Consider the following 5,698-nt stretch of genomic DNA (forward strand, 5'->3'; position numbering starts at 1 on the left):
GTTAAACCTCTAACCGATTTGACCAAGAAAGGCGCTGATGTGACGAATTGGTCCTCCACGGCTGTTTCTGCCTTTCAGGAGCTTAAACGCCGATTTATTTCTGCCCCTGTGTTGCGTCAGCCAGATGTTTCTCTTCCATTTCAGGTTGAGGTTGACGCGTCTGAGATTGGGGCAGGGGCCGTTTTGTCTCAGAGGAATTCTGATGGTTCCTTGATGAAACCGTGTGCCTTCTTTTCTCGGAAGTTTTCGCCTGCGGAACGCAATTATGATGTCGGCAATCGGGAGTTGTTGGCTATGAAGTGGGCATTTGAGGAGTGGCGACATTGGCTTGTGGCGGCCAAGCACCGTATTGTGGTCCTGACCGATCATAAGAATCTGATTTACCTCGAGTCTGCCAAACGGCTGAATCCTAGACAGGCTCGATGGTCCCTGTTTTTCTCCCGTTTTGATTTTGTGGTCTCGTACATTCCTCGTACTAAGAATGTTAAGGCGGATGCCCTCTCTAGGAGTTTTTTTTCCTGATTCCCCTGGGGTTCTTGAGCCGGTCGGCATTTTGAAGGAAGGGGTGATTCTTTCTGCCATCTCCCCTGATTTGCGACGGGTTCTTCAGGAATTTCAGGCTGATAAGCCTGACCGCTGTCCTGTGGGGAAACTGTTTGTTCCTGATAGATGGACTAGTAAAGTGATTTCTGAGGTTCATTGTTCTGTGTTGGCTGGCCATCCTGGGATTTTTGGTACCAGAGATTTGGTTAGTAGGTCCTTTTGGTGGCCTTCTTTGTCACGGGATGTGCGTTCTTTTGTGCAGTCCTGTGGGATTTGTGCGCGGGCTAAGCCTTGCTGTTCCCGCGCTAGTGGGTTGCTTTTGCCATTGCCGTTCCCTGAGAGACCTTGCATGCATATTTCTATGGATTTTATTTCCGATCTTCCTGTTTCCCAAAGAATGTCGGTTATCTGGGTTGTCTTTGACCGATTTTCTAAGATGGTTCATTTGGTGCCTTTGCCTAAATTGCCTTCTTCTTCTGATTTGGTTCCGTTGTTTTTTCAGCATGTGGTACGTTTGCATGGTATTCCGGAGAATATTCTGTCCGACAGAGGTTCCCAGTTTGTTTCTAGGTTTTGGCGGGCCTTTTGTGCCAAGCTGGGCATTGATTTGTCTTTTTCCTCTGCATTTCATCCTCAGACAAATGGCCAGACTGAGCAAACTAATCAGACCTTGGAGACCTATTTGAGATGCTTTGTGTCTGCTGATCAGGATGATTGGGTGGCTTTTTTGCCATTGGCCGAGTTTGCCCTTAATAATCGGGCTAGTACGGCTACTTTGGTTTCGCCTTTTTTTTGTAATTTTGGTTTTCATCCTCGTTTTTCTTCTGGGCAGGTTGAGCCTTCTGACCTTCCTGGTGTGGATTCTGTGGTCGACAGGTTGCAGCAGATTTGGGCTTATGTGGTGGACAATTTGGTGCTGGCTCAGGAGGAGGCTCAGCGTTTTGCTAACCGTCGTCGGTGTGTTGGTTCCCGGCTTCGGGTTGGTGATCTGGTTTGGTTAGCTTCCCGTCATGTTCCTATGAAGGTTTCTTCACCTAAGTTTAAGCCTCGATTTATTGGTCCTTATAGGATTTCTGAGATTATTAATCCGGGGTCCTTTTGCCTGGCGCTGCCGGCCTCTTTTGCTATTGATAATGTCTTCCATAGATCTTTGTTGTGGAAATATGTGGAGCCCGTTGTTCCCTCTGTTGATCCTCCGGCCCCTGTATTGGTCGATGGGGAGTTGGAATATGTTGTTGAGAAGATTTTGGATTCCCGTTTTTCGAGGCGGAAGCTTCAGTACCTTGTCAAGTGGAAGGGTTATGGCCAGGAGGATAATTCTTGGGTTTCTGCCTCTGATGTCCATGCCGTTGATTTGGTTTGTGCCTTTCATCGGGCTCATCCTAATCAGCCTGGGGACTCTGGTGAGGGTTCGGTGACCCCTCCTCAAGGGGGGGGGGGTACTGTTGTGAATTCAGCTTTTGGGCTCCCTCCGGTGGTTGTAGAGGGTAATGCAGGTGCTGCCTGGACTGCAGGAGTGGACAAGTGTATCTACTAATTGCAAAACTGACTGGAGTATATAGCTTTGCAGGATCCTTTAGTCAGTGCCAGTTGTCCATTGTTCTTGAAGGATTCACTTCCCTGCTGGTCTCTCCAGTTTGCTGTGCTTTTCTACAAAGATAAGTCCTGGCTTTGTTTTTGCTGTCCACCTGCTGTGGACCTTATAGTTTTGTGCATTTTCATGTTTTTGTCTTGTCCAGCTTAGTCTGTGAAGGATTTTTTGCAGCCTAGCTATTTCTCTGGAGATGCAGATATACCCCCCATGTCTTTAGTCAGATGTGGTGATCCGTATTTTCTGCGGTGGATATTTTCTAGTGTTTTTATACTGACCGCATAGTACTCTGTTCTATTCTTTCTTTTTAGCTAGTATGGCCTCCTATGCTAAAATCTGATTTCATATCTGCGTATGTTTTTTCCCCCTCCTCTCACAGTCAATATTTGTGGGGGCTATCTATCCTTTGGGGATTTTCTCTGAGGCAAGATAGGTTTCCTGTTTCTGTCTTTAGGGGTAGTTAGATCTTAGGCTGTGCCGAGGGGTCTAGGGAGTGTTAGGTACCCCCCACGGCTACTTCTAGTTGCGCTGCTAGGTTCAGGGTTTGCGGTCAGTACAGGGACCACCTTCTCCAGAATCCGTCTCATGCTGTTCCTAGGCCACCAGATCATAACAATCCAGATGGTCATTGGTGAACTTCAAACGGGCCTGGACATGTGCTAGTTTGAGCAGGAGGCTCTTGCGTGCCCTGCACATACATTATTGTGTTACTAACGATGAAGTTTGAGACTGTGCTCCCAGCTCTCTTCAGGTCATTGACCAGGTCCTCCCATGTAGTTCTGGGCTGATTCCTGACCTTTCTCAGAATCTTAATTAATTGCCCCACGATGCGAGATTTTGCAAGGAGTCCCGGACCAAGGAAGATTGACAGTTATCTTGTGTTTCTTCCATTTTCTAATAATTGTGCCAACAGTTGTTGCCTTCTCATCAAGCTGCTTGCGTATTGTCCTGTAGCCAGGGCCGGACTTGGACTAAAATTCAGCCCTGGCATTTGAAGTTACACAGGCCCACTTGTCACATGGTGACTGTATAATATCTTTGTACAGTTGTAGGCAGGGCCGATTTTAGGCAAAGTGGGGCCCTACGCCTAGGCAAAGTTTAAAATGGGGCCCCAAATGCTAACATATTGCACATCACACAAAAGCATTTTGGTTGTATTTACAAGCGCTGAGTTCAGGCCACTAAATGAGTTTGATCAACAATACTGAAGTTGTTCAACACTTGTTTCCCGGCCTCTTTCCACCAGCTGAGGAATAATGATGGGACAGAACAATCACTAACAGATCCCCATACAGCATCATGTTATCAGCAGCACATCTACAGTTTACACCGGCGATGTGCTGCTGAGAACAATGATTTTTGTTCCAGCATAAACAATCTGAATATGCAGCATTTTACGTGTTTAGTAAAATACACCCCATAGTCCTCCATATATTATAATGTGCACCGCAGTCCTCCATATAGTATAATACACTCCCTATAGTCCTCCATATATACAGTCATGGCCAAAAGTATTGACACCCCTGCAATTCTGTCAGATAATACTCATTTTGTTACGGAAAATGATTGCAAACACAAATTGTTTGGTATTATTATCTTCATTTAATTGTCTTAAATAAAAAACACAAAGAGAATTGTCCTAAAGCCAAATTGGATATAATTCCACACCAAACATAAAAAGGGGTGGACAAAAGTATTGACACTGTTCGAAAAATCATGTGAAGAAAGAAGACCAAAGAACTGTCTGAGGACTTGAGAAACCAAATTGTGAGGAAGAATGAGCAATCTCAAGGCTACAAGTCCATCTCCAAAGACCTGAATGTTCCTGTGTCTACCGTGCGCAGTGTCATGAAGAAGTTTAAAGCCCATGGCACTGTGGCTAACCTCCCTAGATGTGGACGGAAAAGAAAAATTGACAAGAGATTTCAACGCAAGATTGTGCGGATGTTGGATAAAGAACCTCGACTAACATCTAAACAAGTTCAAGCTGCCCTGCAGTCCGAGGGTACAACAGTGTCAACCCGTACTATCCGTCGGCATCTGAATGAAAAGGGACTGTATGGTAGGAGACCCAGGAAGACCCCACTTCTTACCCCGAGACATAAAAAAGCCAGGCTGGAGTTTGCCAAAACTTACCTGAAAAAGCCTAAAATGTTTTGGAAGAAGGTTCTCTGGTCAGATGAGACAAAAGTAGAGCTTTTTGGGCAAAGGCATCAACATAGAGTTTACAGGAGAAAAAAAGAAGCATTCAAAGAAAAGAACACGGTCCCTACAGGCAAACATGGCGGAGGTTCCCTGATGTTTTGAGGTTGCTTTGCTGCCTCTGGCACAGGATTGCTTGACCGTGTGCATGGCATTATGAAGTCTGAAGACTACCAACAAATTTTGCAGCATAATGTAGGGCCCAGTGTGAGAAAGCTGGGTCTCCCTCAGAGGTCATGGGTCTTCCAGCAGGACAATGACCCAAAACACACTTCAAAAAGCACTAGAAAATGGTCTGAGAGAAAGCACTGGAGACTTCTAAGATGGCCAGCAATGAGTCCAGACCTGAATCCCATAGAACACCTGTGGAGAGATCTAAAAATGGGAGTTTGGAGAAGGCACCCTTCAAATATCAGGGACCTGGAGCAGTTTGCCAAAGAAGAATGGTCTAAAATTCCAGCAGAGCATTGTAAGAAACTCATTGATGGTTACCGGAAGCGGTTGGTCGCAGTTATTTTGGCTAAAGGTTGTGCAACCAAGTATTAGGCTGAGGGTGCCAATACTTTTGTCTGGCCCATTTTTGGAGTTTTGTGTGAAATGATCAATGTTTTGCTTTTTGCTTCATTCTCTTTTGTGTTTTTTCATTTAAGACAAATTAAATGAAGATAATAATACCAAATAATTTGTGTTTGCAATCATTTTCAGGAAGAAACTGAGTATTATCTGACAGAATTGCAGGGGTGTCAATACTTTTGGCCATGACTGTATGTGCACCACAGTCCTCCATATAGTATAATACACTTCCTATAGTCCTCCAAATATTAAAATACAATGCTCAGTCCTCCATATAGCATAATACACTCCTCATAGTCCTCCATATAGCATAATACACTCCTCATAGTGCTCCATATAGTATAATGCACCGCCATAGTCATCCATGTAGTACAATTCACTTCCCATAGTATAATGCACCCCATAGTTCTTCATATAGTATAACGTATTCCCCATAATCCTCAATACCGTATAATGCGGCCCACATATAGTATAATGCAGCCACCACCCTACAGAATATAATGCAGCCACCCCAGAGTATAATGCAACCACCCCAGAGTATAATGCAGCCACCCCATAGAATATAATACAATCCACCTCCCCATAATATATAATGTAGCCTCCATAGAATATAATGCAGCCCCCATAGAATATAATGTACCCCCACAATAGTATATAACAGCCACATAGTATATAACATGGCCTCCCCGTAGAATAGAATATACCCCTCATAGTATATAGAACAATCCGCATAGCAGATAACACAGCCCACGTAGCAGTATACATCACAGCCCATGTAGCAGTATACAG

This window comes from Ranitomeya imitator, chromosome 3 (genome assembly GCF_032444005.1).
Source record: "Ranitomeya imitator isolate aRanImi1 chromosome 3, aRanImi1.pri, whole genome shotgun sequence".
Classification (NCBI taxonomy): Eukaryota; Metazoa; Chordata; class Amphibia; order Anura; family Dendrobatidae; genus Ranitomeya; species Ranitomeya imitator.